Source organism: Rhinopithecus bieti, unplaced genomic scaffold (assembly GCF_001698545.2).
Source record: "Rhinopithecus bieti isolate Rb0 unplaced genomic scaffold, ASM169854v2 scaffold_35885, whole genome shotgun sequence".
NCBI classification, from domain to species: Eukaryota; Metazoa; Chordata; class Mammalia; order Primates; family Cercopithecidae; genus Rhinopithecus; species Rhinopithecus bieti.
This window is the reverse complement of record NW_016815776.1, coordinates 1,004,639-1,021,952: the sequence shown is the minus strand read 5'-3', so window position 1 is coordinate 1,021,952 and position 17,314 is coordinate 1,004,639. Positions and strand designations below refer to the sequence as shown.

Genomic DNA, 17,314 nt, shown 5'->3' with positions numbered 1-17,314 from the left:
TGCAAGGAGAATGGCAAGAGAAGGGAGGAAGGAAGGGAGAGGAAACAGGTGATAGCAACTGAGTAAGAAGCTGAGTGTATGAGAGAAAGGGGAGGGAGCAGGGAGAGATGAAATAAAGAATATTACTATGTGTATCAGTAAGGATGCTTTCGCTGCAAGCAACAGAAAATTCAATAAAAACATGTATTTATCTTCTAGGACAGGCTGTCCAGAGCTTGGTGGTGATGCCATCAAAGTCCCCAGCATTCTCTTCCTGCCTTGGACTCAGCCTGTGTATTTGCTGTGCCCCAGGGAGTCAGGACTGTTGTAACAGCTCCAGATAATGCATCGATGTTGCGGAGAAGAGGGGCAAAGGGGACCCAAGGAAGAGGGATGGCCAGCAAAAGCTTCCCCAGACTCCCCAGTGGACTTCTCTTTCTAACTCATGGTCAGAACTGCAGCTCGTCAACTCTCCCAGCTGCAAAGAAGGAGAGTCATTAGTTTTTGCAGCCTCCACAGTGAGGCAGGCAAATAGGAAGGGTTGGAAACGAGCAGAAGGTGAGCTAGAGCAAGTTCCATAGAACCTGTTGGGTAAGCCTGGGTGCCTGAAGCATGGAAGTTTGAATTAACACAGTGAGGAAGGTCAGAAAGCAGGAGGGACTTTAGAGGGAAACTGATGAGCCTGAAATTTCAAGGTGTATCTGAATAGAAACAGCAGTGGTGCTGGAAATGCAGCCTGGAGGTATGGCTGGACATAGAGACATGGGAGTGGCTGTTACAACCATGGATGATAGCAGCTTTAGGGGGAAGAGGACTGTCTTAGTCAAGGCAGCAGGAGGGAGCCAGGGGAAGTGTCAGCATCATGGAGGCCAAGGGAGGAGGGCGTGCTCAATGGATGGATGAGCCAGGGAGCAGCCACAGGGAGAGAGCCACCTTAGGGGAGCATCATCCACCAGGAAGGATGTGACGGGGCCACAGAACCTGTAGGAAAACAGGTCTCTTCAGGCAAACAGTTATTATGTACTTTCTGTATGCCAGGAATTAAACACAGAAACATGCCAGAGAGGCTTGTTGGGAATCCATGAATCTAATTGTGAGAGAAAGCCCAGAAGGGCCTACAGCTCTGGAGCCTCGGACTGGGAGTGAAGTCTGCAGGCTGTGCTGCCCTATCCCAGCCACATGTGGTGGCAGCAGAGCTTGGCATTGAGAAAGGACCTAGCTACTTGTTCCAGCTCTTTGTTTTGACTCACAAGGATCCGGAGTTTGTCGCTGGGAGTGTGGGAATAGAAAGCAGTGCGTGGCGACAGGGACACATGTGGGTGATATGGAAATAAGGCTGTTTGGGTGCCAAATATTGAAATATCTCTTTTCTGAGGCTTTTGCAATCCAAATATATAAACTGCATATATGAACACACAATGCTACACGACAGAAAATCCAATGCTTAGATCTCAAGTTTTAATTTAAGAAAATCAAATTGCAAAAAACTAAAAATAATCAGAAACATAAATAGCAAAGCAGGCCTGTCATAATCACCAAACTAAAAACCAAAACTAAAAAAAAAAAAGTAAGATGCTGTAATGTACTAGTTGAATATATAAGCTGACTCTTCCAGATGTCACCAGCCAGCGTTAGAAGTGGGGGCAACTTCCACCTCTCGAATGCCCACATCACTGTAGTTTAAGCCTTTTTTTAACTGACTGGTCAGAACTCAGCCCTGTGTCACATTTTCCTCACCAGGGAATCTGGACATTATACCAACTATGTCAGTCATCACTTGTTCCCTTTGTTCTGGCTTCTTTCTGAACAGAAAGCTACTTCCTTCTGACTACCATTGTATTCCTTGATGCCATTTTCCAATTCCGTAGCCAAGAGGACCACAGGTCTGCTGCTGACCTATTGGTCTGCCATTGTCAGGGGTGGAACTGAGACTAGGTCAGTGTTGCCCTTTGGGGATCTCCGGGTTAGAGAAGTAATGTTGAGAGCCTGTGATGGTAGGGAGGATGCAATTTTATTTTATTGTATTTATCTATTTATTTTTCAGACAAAGCCTTGCTCTGTCACCCAGGCTGGAGTGCAGTGGCGTTATCTTGCCTCACAGCAATCTCTACCTCCTGGATGCAAGTGTGCCTCAGACTCTCCAGTAGCTGGGATTACAGGCACGTGCTACCATGCCCGGCTAATTTTTATATTTTTAGTAGAGATGGAGTTTCACTATGCTGGCCAGGCTGGTCTCAAACTCCTGGCCTCAAATAATCCACCCACCTTGGCCTCCAAAAGTGTTAAGATTACAGGCATGGGCCACTGTACCCAGCCAGGATGCACTTTTAAATAGGGGGTTCAAGCTCAGTAAGGAGGGGATGTTGAACAAAGACAGAAGAAGATGAGCGAGTGGGCCAAGTAGGTGTGAGGGAAGGAGCGTCCCACAAACAGAACAGCAAGTATAAAGGTCCACAGTAGGGCCTGTGCCCAGTGTGTCTGAGGAACCGTAGGGAGACTCATATGGCTGGAGAAGAGTGAGGAATAGGGAGAGGAGCAGGAGATGGGGTCGGAGACAGGATGTGATGGCAGAGTGTGCGGGAGGATGGCAGTGATCATTCAGGGTTTTGTGGCCATGGTGAGAACTTTGGCTTTTTCTCTGCGATGGGAGTGATTGTAGGATTTTGAGTAAAGGAGGGACTTGATCTGACTTAGATATGAAATGAGATCTTTGAATCCTCTGTGTCAAGAACTGTGAAAGTTCTGCTTATAAGCTGATAGCCTGCTGCAGTTTCACAGATGCTAGCAGAGACACGGGGCTCCTGGTCAGAAACAGAGGACTTTGTTACCACAACACAGCAGACAGCATGAGCCTCTTGTTCACATCCATCCCCCTTGCTCCATGAGTCCCATAGGGGCGATTTGGAGCAGCCCGGTGGGTCTGTGTCATAGCTAAGGAACTCCGATCTTAGGAAACCCCTACTCTTATAAGGGACTACTAGCAAATCTGCCCTAACTTTGCCCTGGAGTAAGTCAATATCTTTATTATCCCGCTCAGAAAACAATCAGCTCTCTTTCCAGGAACAGCACACAGAGTATACACCTCCCTCCCTAGGCATTTGTGTCTAAACATCCTTGACAAGACAGTCCAGGACAAATGCCATGGAGAACTGTCCCCCAACGCTATGATGATGACACAATAGGAGAAGGAGGGAAGTAGGAGGTTGTTGCTGTCACCTGAGGGAGAGATGACAGTGCTTGGATGAGGGTCACAGCAGTAGGAGTATTGCAAAACAAAAGCCAGAATCTGGGTGTACACTGGAGGTTGGTCAACAGGATTTCCTGACAGATTGGGTAAGGAGTGTGAGAGAAGAAAAAAACAAGAAGGACTCCAAGGTTTGGGGCCTGAGAAACGAAGAATGGGATTTCTGTCAACCTAGTTGGAGGAATGTCATAGGAGGAACAGATTTGGGTGGAAAGATCAATAGTTCTGGACATGATGAGTTTGATTTCCCTGTTTATTTGAATGACTCAGAAGCAAGACTGTGGAAGCTGGGCATAGGGCCCGATGATCAGATCTGTCTGCCTAGAGCAGTTGCTCTTGTGATTATGGTAATGACTGTTCTGGTCAGGGAGGAAAGGACTCCAGGAAAAAGCAGGCTGTCAGCCTCTGCTCCACCTTTCTGGCCACTTTCCCTCCTATGCCATTGTAATTGACTTTCTCTTTAAGTTTCCCAGTTGGTACCTGCTCAGCAACATTGGGGTTAGGCTGTTCTGGGACACAAAGCTGAGAAAGTCGTGTCACTGCCCTGAAGAGTGCAGCCTCAGCCCACAGGGGCAGCTAGATAAGCAGTCTGTAGTCACTTTATAGGGGGACTTAGACTGTTATACAGGTGCAGAAACGGACAGGCCTCCCTAGACAGGGTAGTGGCGTGTGCAGAGGCATGGCTGTGGGTGGGTAGGACCTTTTAAGAGCTCTGGGAGCTGAAGCTTACTGCAGCAAAGGAGGTTGGCAGGGAATAAGGAGGGCTGAGACTGGCTTGGAATCCCTCAGTCTGCCAGGTCAAGTAATCTGGCGAACCAGTGATTTTCAAACTGTGACTTAAGACCTATGGAGTGGTTATACATTCAATTTAATAAGATGGAACTAAAATTTTAGAAAATATCAGACATCCTAGGATAGGAATAGAATAGAATAGGAATCGACCCTTGAATAACATGGGTTTGAACTGTGAGCATCCATCCATTCATATGAATTTTTTTCAATGAATATATTAGAAAATTTTTTGAAGATTTATGACAATTTGAAAAAACTCACAGGCTGGGCACGGTGGCTCGCACCTGTAATACCAGCACTTTGGGAGGCCGAGGCGGGCATCCCAAAGGAGATCGAGACCATCCTGGCCAACATGGTGAAACTCCGTCTCTACTAAAAATACAAAAATTAGCCGAGTGTGGTGGCATGTGCCTGTAGCCCCAGCTACTCAAGAGGCTGAGGCAGGAGAATCACTTGAACCTCGGAGGCAGAGTTTGCAGTGAGCTGAGATCATAGTACTGTACTCCAGCCTGGCAACAGAGCGAGACTCTGAAAAAAAAAAGAAAAAAAAAAAAATACTCACAGGTGAACCATGTAGCATGTGATGGATGCATAAAGCGTGTATATTAATCAACTGTTTATGTTATCAGTAAGCTTCCAGTCAAAGTAGGCTATTAGTAGTTAAGTTTTAGGGGAGTCAAAAGTTATACACTGATTTTTAACGGTACAGGGATGTCAGTGTCCATAACTCTTGGGTTGTTCTAGAATCAACTGTAGGCTGGAATAGAATATCAGGGAGTACCACATGCAGTTAGAGCATTCTTTCATGAAAGCTGTCTTTCAGTTACATGCCTGTGGTGTGTCCTAGTCCCATGTAGTTGTGTGGCTCGCTGTGGATCTTGTTAAATGTCTGGAAGTCCTATTAGTGTGCTCTCAGCTGATGACATATGTGCTGGCTTGACCTCTCAGGTCTGGAGACGGCTTGAGCCTGGGCAGGTAGTCTCCAGGCACAGCCTCCTGTTTAAGCTACTGTTCCACACAGAAGTTATTGTTTTCTATGCATGCTGTGCTACAGGAAGGTTAGGAAATGCCGGTCAGAGGGGTGGCCACTGAAGGGTTTTGAAAGCAAGGAGAATGGGTTGAATAGACATAGCTACAGAGAGGAAAGCCTGAAAAAGGCTGGACCTGGATATAGGGTTGCTGAGATAACACCTGCCACTGACCTTCCGTGAGCATTGAGTATGTGGTTTCAACATTGGTCCCACCAGCCCCATGCAAAGTTCCTTGGGGGCCTGAGCTGAGCCGAGTGCCCCTCCATCTCCAGGCACATGTGTAGGGCTGTGCATACAGTGGAACACAACTAGGCTCAAGGCACTGTGTGCAATTGAGGTGGGCAGTGGGGCCCATCAGCCTTTGGATCCTTGGGTTGGAGTGACTCCTTTCCAAGATGAGGGCAGGGAGATGACATTCTAGAGGCAACAAAGTTGAAGGAGACCTGGAGTATGAGTTTCTTCATTTTAGAGCCTCCTTCACAGGCTAAAGCTGGCCACAAGCCTGATGCAGGCCTTTGCTTCTACCTACAAGTGTGTAGGCCAGTGTCCTGGGGTGGGGCCATGCTGGGTCCTGGGACCGGCTTTATTGTCTCATCCTGGAGTATTTATGAGCACTCAGCCTATGCTAGAGATTGTTTTTCCTAAATAACTGTGACAGTGGAGGAAGATATCATCTTGGTGCCTCTGCAGGCCAGACCAGTACAGTCTATTTTTGTTTCTAAGGAAGGAAGGAATAGAGGGCTTTGTTCTTTTGAGTCTGAGAAATGGAACAAAAATTATAAGGTACAACTTCAGGGCACCCCTTTTCTCCACACTTTAAAAGAAAAATATCTTTCTATCCTTACGTCTCGTTGTAGTGGCTGAGTGACTGGCTGTGGTCGCTGTGTTTATGTGTCTGGAAGATGCTTTTAATGTGACATTATGCTTCTTCATATTTACCTAATCGTCAGATGGAAACACACGTGCAGTTATAATGTGATGCTTCTTTAAATGAGTCCTCAGGCCTGAGGGGAGGCATTTTGACACATCTCCAGGAGCAGCAATATTATAGCAGGCTCTGCTGATGGAAGTCCCACTTGAGCATGGGGGTTGGCTGTCATAAGAAACTTGTGCAGAAGCTAGGAAGGCATTGGATCTGAATAAGCCCGAGGCATGCCCTCTTCTAGGACTGCAGCCTGCTGCTTAGGGTAGGGTGTATAGTCCTGTCTCCCTTGAGGGTCTCTGTGGGTAGTGGACTCATTGTGGTTTGGTGGCTCTCTGAGGAGGAACATGGGAGGAAAAGGGTGGAAGAAAGTGGGTAGTCTGTGGGTTAGCTCAGTTTCGAGGCTGAGCTCCTGCTTACTGCAGTGTGACTTCCAGTGCCTCTGGTGTTCTTCATCTACAGAGTAAGACACAGTTTGTGTGTAAACAGCTGCATTTCCAAATCAGGGAGGGATCTTAGCGGCTGGTTCCCTTCATCATCCTCATTCATCTGTCCCAGGTCACTCCAGATAAGGAGATAAGCTAAGTAGACATTAAGTACTCATTGGTAAATATTGCATTGTAGGGGATGTTCAACTTACATGTTCTCTAATGTTACTCATATTTTAAATACTTACTGACTTGATTCATAGCACATCTTGCCTTCCCAGTTAATGGATTTTTACATGTGTATGGGACCTTGACTCTGGGCCTTTATTCTCATTGTTTCGAGAGAGGCCCTAATCAGATGATCCTGGGAGTCTCCTCAGCTCTGAAGGTCTGGCTTCCTCTGCTTCAAGTCACTCAGAGGAGTCTGCACTGGTCATGCAGGAGGAAGATAAACCCTCCTTGCTCCTCAAAGCCCCAGTCCCATTATTATAAAAAAAGATGGTGTGATGGTTAATTTTATGTGTCCTCTTAACTGGGCCAAGGTGCTCACATATTGTGTCAAACATCATTTTGGATATTTTTGTGATGTGTCTTTTAGATGTTATTAACAGTTAAATCAGTAGACTTTGAGTAAAGCAGATTACCTTTCCTAATGTGGGTGGGCCTCATCTAATCACTTGAAGGCCTGAATAGAATCAAGACTGATGTCCTCTGAGTAAGAAGGATTCCTGCCAGCCAATGGCCCATGAACTTCAACTGCAACCTGGGCTCTTCCCTGGGTCACCATAATCACAGGAGCCTATTTCCTAAAATTAAATCTCTCTCTCCCTTTCTCTCTCACTGTTTTTCTCCACACGCATTTTATTGGTTGTGTTTCTCTGGAAAACCCAGACTAATACAGATGGCATAGTTGGGTATTTTTAAGAAATGTTTGTCAGACATATTTCCAGGCAAAGCTGATTTTGGCAGAAGTCACTGAAGAGTTTAAAGCAGAGAAGGACATGATTGGGTTTACATTTTAGAAAGGTGCTCAGAGGGTCAGACTGTGGGTAGGGAGACTGGGGTGAGGGAACCAGTGTACTTATCTGGGTGGGATGTGGCACATTTGGTGGTGGCAGTGGGCATGGAAAGGAGAGGCCAGAGTGGAGAGATACTTAGGCAGAATAACCTAAAAGGAATCAGGACCCAGTTCATGAGAGTCACAGTGGATTCACTTTCTGGCTTGGGTACCCAGGGGTTGCTGGTGCCTGAGGGTGCAGACAAAGGCAGTAGGTCAGGGAAGGTGATGAATGTTCTGTGGGGCATGTCAAATTGGGTGGAACCTCTGGGACCTTCTGCAGGAGATGCCCAGGGAGCACAGATTTAGGAGATGGGAGCAACTAGTGTGATGGTGGTGAGGGCTGGTTGAAACCCTGGGGAGTGTGTGGAGCTCATCTGTGTTTCCACAGAGCTTATCTCCGAGGGGACAGCCATCAGGAGTGCCTTGCCTGGCATGTTCCCCTGCTGAGGTCTGTTACCCAGGAGCCTGCAGACACAAAGAGCAGGCTGGTAATGCTGAGAAGCGAACATTCCGTACCTGTCACCAGAACCCAGCATGGGTGTTAAACACTATCTGGTGACTCTGTGAGAAGACCCTATGCTAAAGGGATGAAATGTGTTGCTTGTGCAAGAGGGATAGAGAGGGTTTTCCATGTATGTGTGTGTGCATGTGTGTGTACCCAGGTGGAACCCGCCTGCATGCACACATATGCATTTATGAACACTGGAATCTCTAAACCTACCATAATGCATCTCATCTTAGCTTCCTACCTCTCTCTTTCTACCCCTGCAACAGCCATGTTATCCCCACTAACAGATGAGGAGAGTGAGGGAAGCCTGTCTGTAGACAAGCTCAGTGTGCTGCTAAGGAGGCAGGCAGCAGTTCTGTCCCCATGCCTTTCCATTGTGCCATGTCCTGGGATGGCAAATGCAAGGCCAGACAGGCTCAGGGCTCTCTGGTCTGACCACTAATAGCATCTCCTCCTCCCGCTAGGCTGACCAGCCTCCAAGGCAGTACTCTGACACCAGGGTTATAAATGCATCTGTCTGGGTGCATTATCTAAATTGTTATGTATCACCCTGGGTAATGGCAAAAGTAAAAACCGCTGTTAGCTCAGTGAATAAATCCTTGGTGCTGATCAATCATTGCACGACATAGACTCTTTTAATAGGCACAATTTACACAGAGGCTTGGCAGACTTCTTCGTCTTCTAATTGCAGATGGAAAATGGATGCTGATCTCTGCTGTGCCGTAAAAATGTGAACTATAAATGACTCAAATGCTTGTGTGCTCCCTTCTCCACCCAGCACTCATTTTAACCTCATATTTAGATAGAAATCAAAGAAAAAAACTACTCTCTTGTGAGATAATAACTTTTACGATATGGGGCTTGAAGCTCCTCCCAACTGACGCTCCAAATGCTTCCTGGAGCCATGGTTTCCCCAGGTCTCTGTCCATGGGGGAATCATCATTGCTAGCTGCATAGACCATCCCCATCCTCCTAAGTGCCATGATGTTATTACACATTCTTAAGTACTCTGAGTTACTGCCCCTTGTGCTCATTAATGTTTCTGTGGGCTGAAGGGATGTGGAGCTTCAAGAGGGGCTTAACTCCAGCGCAGAGCCCTGGGAGAAATGGATTCTAATGGCAGTTATGTGACAGTGATGGGCTGAAAGCTGGGCAGGGCTGTCAACATAGTCAACCAAATGGCGTGGTTACCGGCAGCATTGCAGTGTGCCAGGTATACGTCATCCTAAGCTTAGCTCCCAGACACCAGCAAGCCCTGTCCTGTTAGAAACTTCCCCTGTCAGAGTTAGAACCACCGATGTGTACCTGATATTCTGTGGTCTGGGTGGGTTGTGTGTGTTTATGAATGTGTCTCCATATGCTGGGGTTGGTTTGTAATTTATGCTCCAGGAACACCAAGGAAGTCCATGTGACTACTCTGGGATGATGTGGTGAGCATCTGGAAGTGCTCTCTTCTCAGGTCTAGAATTTTTACTCACCCACATGCCACTGCACCTGATATTCTACCCATAAGAGATCCATTTCTTTGGGGTTTAAGGCAAAAATACCCCATTAAAACCCAGATGACAAGATTACCCTGTAAGGTATTCTCCATCGTTAATACATTGGTTCACACAACAATGGAGCCACTGAATGTTAACAATGAGATGATGCCATCCAACCACTTACTTTAGAGGTAAGAAGGACAAAGGCCAGAGTGGGTATATGACTTGCTGAGTCAGGCGGCAGACAGAACTGGGACCTGGGCACAACTCTTCTGACAGGAAGTCACCTGGAAAGATGCTGAAGGCCAGGCCGTTTTGATGAAAAAAACCAAAACCAAAACCAAAACCAAAACCAAAAACCAAAAACAACAACAGAAGCTTATGCTAGGAACTCTGGCTCCTCCAGGGTGGAAGACTCACTGGGCAGCAGTGGGAATGGGGAGTGGCCTTGGCCGGGGGCAGCCTGGGTGCCCCAGGGGGCTCTGGAGGAGATGAGAGAAGCACAGAGGTGCTGGGGGCCTCAGCTGCTCTCTCCATGGTCCCTCCCTTTCCTGTGACTCTAGCTGGAGCCTGGCAACTGGCTGGGGTGAGGAGGGAAGAAGTACAGGCCACAGAGGGCCTGAGCCATCCCTGCGTACAGATGAGAGTCACTGAGAGAGAACACTCCTGTCATGAGGCAGGTGCTGGGACAAGTTCACATGTGATGTGCAAGTAAGGGTTTGCAGAAGAGCAATGAGCCTGGGTCTGGAGACGGAGGCAAGCTGCCCAGGAGAGGGGTCCACTGAACCAAGGAATAGGGAGAGCTGCGTGTGAGAGGCCCAGACAGCACAAATGCTATGAGGCTGAACCAGGCCAGAAGACTCGGCGCTGCAGGAGGGACGGCTGCACAATGAGCCGGCAAGGGCTGTTTGGTAAGGCTCCAGCCAGCCCTGCTGGAGGCAATGGAGAGGGCCAGGCAGAAGAGCAACCTCATTTCACCCATGGTGCTGCTATGTGGAGAATGGGATGGAGGTGGGGGTGGCAGGCAAGTGTTACTTAACAGTGATAGACCCCCCTGCGCAAGGAGAAAGCTGCTGGTGTGATTTGTAGAATCTTAGGTAGTTTTATCCTTAATTCCTGCTTGGTGCCATGAAAGCTAGGGCATGACCCTCTCCAGACAGGCCCAGAATCAGATGCTCTGAACAGGATATATGGAAAGGAGCAGATCCCCTGAGTCCCTGTGTGAGCCCCTCCCAGGGGTAATGTCCTCAAGGTCCCACCACTGCATCTCTAATATAGCAAAGGTGCTGACTGGGAGAAGAAAGTGAAGCAAAATTAGGGAGAAAGGGCTTCAACATTCCTCTGCTCTTCTTTGGGAGCTGTGTGTTTTGGGAGCTCCTTACCTTCCTGGCCTCACTGGTTATCCTACCTCAGCTCCTGCACACTGCCACTCCCCCAAAACCAGTGGGTTCGTTTCACTGATCTCACCCCCAGGGGAAGGGGAACCAGGCCCAGGACAGTGAGAGGAGAGGTTGTCTTGCAGGTGGAAGTCACCTTCAGGGCGGGAGGCCAGGTAGAGAGTGGCTGCTGCTGCATCCTGCCCTGTGACGCTGGAGGCATAGATAGGGGAGGCTGAGATGAGGAGCAAGCAAACTTCACAAAAACAGCTTAACTCCCACCACGATGCGCACCTGGAAACCTTTTGAGGCTTGTTATGTTTCTGCCTAAGTTATGGCCAAAACAGGGAGTCGGGGTGGAGTAGACAGAGGAGAACTTGCTCAACAGTTCAAAGTGTGGAGGACTGACAGGCACACACACACTGAGAGCAGATGGGAACCTCCGAAACACAGGAATGCACTTTCCTTGAGTTTGGCCCTGGACTGACCCTTGTTGCTCTGAGCCTGGTTCCCCATTTGTAAAACAAGAAAGCAGACTCCACTCAATGATCCTCCCAGGGTGGAGCTACTCTGTGTCCCCAGCACACTGGGGCACCTCTACTGCCCCAGGAGGTGCTCAAGCTGAGCACCAGCCCCCTTTGTGTTGGCTGCAGGCCCAGGGGAGCTCTGAGCAGACTCCTTGTTTACCGAGAGGCTCTCCCTAGACATTGTGCCTCACATTTTCACCTCCCTGCTCCGCTCACTCAGGCGCTGCTGCTTCTTGGCAGGAGTCTGCCTCTCAGGAAAAGTGCCCGGGCTGGAAGCACTAAGCCTGGGTGTGTCCTCTTTCTGGCACCAGGCTACAGGGCCAAACCACTGCAGGCCTCACTGCCTCCCTCTGCCCTGTCTCGCATTAGCAGGGAAGGCTCTGTGGGGGGACTACAGTTGCTTCTAAGCAGTCAACAAGGAGGTTAAAGTCTCAGCCTCTAAAGCCAAACTGCTTGGATTTGAACCCCGGCTCTGCTAATCGCATGACATAGCCAATCTGGGTCTCAGTGATCTCTTCTGCAAAATGGGGGTGGATAATGTCACCAACTTTATAGAATGGTGAGGACTCAATGCAAGAGTGTATGTAAAGCCCTTACCACGCTTCCTGAGGCATCTTTAGCCCTGATTAAATGCCAGCTGCTTCATGGTTATGACTAAAAAGATGTTATGAATCTGAGTATGGAGGTGGGAGTGTTCCGCAGTGTGGGTGTCCCGTGGCATGGGTGCCCACCTTCTGCCTTTTCTTGTGTCTGTTCCTCACACTTGTGGGCAACCTGGGAAGTGTGCTGCCTTCCCCAGGGAGCCCTGGACTGAGCCACAGGCAGGACCCACGTCAGCTGCATGGCTGATTTTTGTTTTTGTTTTAGGTTCCCCAAAGAAGCAAGGTTTTATTTTCCCTGGAGAGCACTAAGGGTGTTAAATGGGCTTTCTGCAGCCCCCTAGGTGGTCTCGGCCTGGCCTTGGTGTCAGCTAGTCACAAGCAATGTCCTGCAGCTCAGGCTGCAGACAGGAGCTGGGTACTCCTGCACCACATGCAGCTGGCTCTGACTGGCAGCTGGTTGTCAGAACAGGACAGTTAGTGTTGAGTCTCATGGTGGTTTGACTGATGGAGAACTCAGGAGAACTTAGGACTTAGGTGAAGGCCCAAATCTTGGCTTATAGCCTCGAGACAGTCAGACCTTTCCAATCTGTCTTGTCATTTATAAAATGGAGTGATAATCCTTGTGTTGTAGGATTGTTTTGAGACTCAAGTTACTGCAGATAAAGTACATGGCACATATTTTATGCTCAATAAATGGTAGTTGTGGCTGCTTTTGTTAAATGAATGTGTACAATGCCAGGGATTTGACTTTTTAGTGATAAATCTTAATAGTTATGTACAAAGGTATTTGAACTGGACCAAGAATTTTGAGTTGGAAGAAACCATAGTCAACTTTGCAGATGAGAAATTAAGCCCCATGGAGGGTTGGTAACTTGCCTAGGGTCTCCCTGGCCAGGAACCTTGCTGTTTTTCAAATCCTTTCCCTTCAGCTCCCTATTTTTTGTTTGTAAATGAGAACTTTGAAAGTGACCCCAGCTTTGTTACCCAAGCAATTTTGTTTCTGTTTACTCTCTTGGATACATTAGAAATGTGCTCAGAAAAATTTTATTCCTGGGTGTGCTGACCCAAACTAAAGATGTGTACATGTAGTGGCAGGCCTTAAAAATACCCACAGAAATGATGGAAGTTCAGAAAACTGATTCACTTTGTTCCAGGTGCGGCTTTGCAGGAGCAGAGGTCTGGGGGCACTGGGCTCAGATCCTGACTCTGCTGCTTGTCCAGCCTTGTGACCTTTCACAAGTTGCTCATCCTGCCTGAGCCTCAGCTTTCCATCTGTAGAGAGGAAATCAAACAAAAATTAGGCCAACCATATGAGGTTTTTGTTGTTGTTATTGTGGAGGTTATTTCAAATCTCCCCCTGCCTCCCAACCAATGCTCTTGTTGATGGGGTTGACAGATGATGAGGAGGAAGTTAAAATGCTCTTCACGAGCAAAGCAGGAAGAAGAGGAGAGAGAGATGAGACAGCTGCAGCCAAAGAGTTGTCCAAAGAAGATTTAAAAGAAGATTTCAGCATGACATATGATGCAGTCCTCTCCAAAATCTTCAGTGATATCTGTCTTGCTGAGTATACTGCTCTACTGCATGAGGTTGGATTTGCTTTATGGGATGAGGATAGACTTGAGTCCTGTTTCAAGATGAGCATGTGATAGAGACAGAAGCAGCTCACTGGGGCCATATAATGAAGTGGTGTGGGCACTGGGCTGCGTGAGAGTGGGAACTGAGCAAGTACCGCGTATGTGGATCAAGGGCTCTGTGGTTGCTGCTGCTGATAAGAAGGTGATCCCTTGTTCCCTTCCCTCCTGACAGCCCAGTCCCTTCTAGTTCCTGGAGATGGGAGTGATGGGGAGCATTGGCAGGTCCATCTGCTCTCCAGGAACTCTCCTGGAGATTAAACTCCTAACCCCACTTTCAGCGTATTGATGAGTTCTGTTTGATGAATTCAAGCCTCTGCACTTTAGTATTCTTGAAATGAGGATATATGGCTATGGAAAACATTGGAGTTGGGGACTATTAAAGTGTTTTCTGAAGTCAGGCCATGGACTGTAGATTTATAGGGAAAGATTTTGTTAGGGGGAAAGTGCCGAGAGCATAAAAGCCAACAATACCCGATATCTTTCCCAGACAGAAATGATATTTCAGTAAGTAAAATAAATAGTATATGGAAGTGCTTGCACATACATCACCAAGCCCTTTCTGTGCTGTGTGGGGTGTGTATGTGCTAAATGTGTCCCAAGGCTCAGGAAGCAGGAAAAACCTAAATGGACAAAAAAGTTTGCCTTCACATAAATGGCCATCTTTTCTCTGCTTCCTCTGTCTGTCATGAAATGCTTTGGAGTTTGAGAAACTGGATTGCTACCTGTTTCTTATTGGATTGATCACAGGAATGGGAGGAGGAGGGGCTGGAGTCTACTTTTCAGAATTTCCCACCCCTCAGGGATCTTGGCCTCAGATGGCAAGGTAACCCTCCAGGCTGGGTGGATGACTGAGTGTGATATCTTCTCTGTCTTTTCATGGTCAGGAATGTCTTAGCCAAAGAACTGGCCCCTCATTTTACAAACAGGTTAAAGAGGCCCATAGAAGGGAGGTGAGACCCCCTACTTCCTATCTCAGGGAACCCCCTTCCCATCTCAGAGGACTCCCTGGTCAGATTGACACTGCTGTTCCTGAGGTGGTCACTTTTCCTCCTGACTGGATCACAGGTCCCTGAACCAAGGTGGGAGAGTGACTGCAGGAACTCTGGCATGCAGCCTCCTGGTCATAACCTTACCCCATGGAATGGAGCTCTGGGAATTATCGCCAATGGGAGCATAGATTAGATTTGGGGCTGGTGGTGAGATTTCTCTTTAAGCTGTCAATTTCAATAGAACTTTGAAAGACATTTGACCATATCAGCCCTTCTTCTGAAATTGTCAGCCCAGGGCATTCATCAGAGCCAAACTGATCTGGCAGGCCAAGTGGAGGGGCAGGAGAAATGGCTTTGCTTTAGATACTGTAGTGGGTTGGATTGAGTCTTCCTCAAATGCATGTCCACCCAGAACCTCAGAATATAGCCTTGTTTGGAAAGAGAACGTTTGCAGATGCAAGTAGTTAAGATGAAGTCATACTAGATTAAGGTGCATCCCAAATTCAATAACTGGTATCTTTATAAGAAGAGATGGCACACACAGACACAAGGGAGAGGACTGTGTGAAGGTGGAGGAAGCCCCAAACCAATGAATGCCAAGCGCTACCAGAAGCTGGAAGGGTCATTCCTTGGAACCTTCAGAGGGATCATAGCCTTGCTGACATTTTGATTTTAGACTTTTGGCCTCCACAACCATTGGAGAATACATTTCTGTTGTTTCAAGGCTCCCAGTTTGTGGTAATTTGTTACCGCAGCCCATGAAAACTAATATAGACTCCACGATTTTAATTCCCCATCCTCCATCAGTGTGAAGGCATCATACTGAGAACTAGAGTTCGTCTGCTGTCTGCTCTTGAGTTAGCTTTGTGACCTTTTAAGCCTTCAGACCCCAGTATCATCCACAGTAAAGGAAGCCGCCACAGCTGGTGCTTCTACTAACGAAACCCTGGGCTATAAAAATTTTGTTTCCGCAAAGATCTTTTAACCAAGAGGGGACAAAAGAGAAGGGATAGAGCAGGTAGCAGCTCACCCAGTGGTTGAGAGCAGAAGCCGTGGCATCACACCTGATTGGGAATACTGGTTTGCCACTGACTGACTTGGTAACATTGAGGCCACTTACTTGCCCTCTCCAAGCTGTGGCTTCTTCGTGTGTAAAGTGAAGCAGTCCTATCACCTTCCCATGCATGCTGTGCAGAAGGTAACGATGTATTCAGGAAGCTGGGGTTGTGCTTGGGTCAGAGCAGGTCAGGGAAAGGGTAGTTGCTGTTGTTCAGGAGGACTTTCCATATCCATGGGCTCTGCTGTCAACCAGGATGATGATCTCTAGGATTTCCTGGATCCCTAGCACGTTGTGGGAATAGCAGCAACCTGGAGGGAAGTTCGTGTTTCTTAATTAGAAGCTTGTCCTGGTCTCAAGGTTGTGCTATCCATTCCCAGCAAGCAGCAGGCATGCACAGGGGAGGAGGGGCACTCAGACACTCAGCCAGGCCGCAGAGCACTAGCTACTTCTCTTATCATTGTGCTGAATCCTTTTGCACATGAGAGAAGTTTTCTGTCCCTTTACGGACACTCCCAAACCCCAGGGCACCTCCCTTATGGTTCAGTGTGAACTCTTGACACCAGGGACTCTGGATGGAGGGTGAGGGATGCTGTGAGAGGAAAGGAAGGGCTCCCATGTTAGGATACAGATACTCACCATATTTCATCCCAAGATTATCTTACATTTCAAATACAAAGATCAGAAAAGGAATTTGGGGCAGAGAATGCATGTGACTACAAGTGTGGGTGAGAGAATTGCAAGAATGGGCTGAGTGCCAGCCACAACAAATGAATGGGCAACTGCCTATGGAGCACGAACTGTGGGGTGAGAATCCCTGACCCCAAGGCCATAAGTGGTCCCTGAATGTCTTCTGTTAGTGTATTGTCCAGGTTCCCTTAATATAGAGCAGACAATATTGGGAGAAATAGGCAAGGATTGGTATTCTGTTAACACATAGGTCAGAAGGACAGGGCCAGGGAAAGCCAGACTGATGTGTGAACGCTTTACTTTGACTGAAAATGGACCCTCTGGTCCCACACCTCCACTGTTGGTGCCATAGTGTTGCTAAGCAGAAGACCCATTGTGTGGTAGAAAAAGGCTGGATGACACCTGCAAAGTGAATGGTGAAGGTTTCGTGTTCCATTTGGAGGCAACACTGACTAGCGTGGAGTAGGTTATGCACAACACTGAGGCCTTCATCTTGTCATTGCACAATGGGTTTGGTGGGAGCACTTCCACATTCATGCTAATGTGCCATCTTAAAATTGAGTCTACTTCCTTTTTTTTCTTACCTCCTCCAAAAACTATCAAATGATCCAGAACATTCTCATTCTGAGAATCTGATACATCTAAGTTTCTCTTAGGTTGTCTGGAGTGAAAGTGTGGGTTGGCTTGAATAAATGGAGGTTTTATGAAAAGAAATGAATTCCATTCTTTGCCAATTCTTTTCCTACATTTTACATCTTAAGGATAGCAAAATAATGAGTTTTGTGACTAAAAGTGTAGTATACATATGGTATGTATATGTTCTTAAATTAATTTTTAAATTTAGATCTGTAAAGGAGGCTGGGGGAAAATAGAACAGCTGATATGGATGTCTGCCCAATGCCTGCAAGACCTGGGTCCCACATGCTGATTTTTAATGTTATTGTTTGAGATTTGAAGTCATTTTTTTTTTTTTTTTTTTTTGTTTTTTAA

The 17,314-nt window shown here is 47.4% G+C and overlaps 1 protein-coding gene and 2 long non-coding RNA genes across 3 annotated transcripts in view; 2 read left to right on the top strand and 1 right to left on the bottom strand.

Moving 5' to 3' along the window:
- Positions 1-770, top strand: part of LOC108516286 (uncharacterized) — a 58,465-nt gene extending 57,695 nt beyond the window's left edge. The window contains exon 3 of the long non-coding RNA XR_001881764.1: positions 199-770. This is a non-coding gene — a long non-coding RNA (uncharacterized LOC108516286). The remainder of the gene's footprint in view (positions 1-198) is intronic.
- CLSTN2 (calsyntenin 2) overlaps positions 1-17,314 on the top strand; it is a 634,893-nt gene that overhangs the window by 80,416 nt on the left and 537,163 nt on the right. The window lies entirely within an intron of this gene.
- The window catches only part of LOC108516287 (uncharacterized), an 11,398-nt gene continuing 7,168 nt past the window's right edge, over positions 13,085-17,314 (bottom strand). The window contains exons 3-4 of the long non-coding RNA XR_001881766.1: positions 15,698-15,945; positions 13,085-13,225 (exon numbers count right to left, since the gene is read on the bottom strand). This is a non-coding gene — a long non-coding RNA (uncharacterized LOC108516287). The remainder of the gene's footprint in view (positions 13,226-15,697; positions 15,946-17,314) is intronic.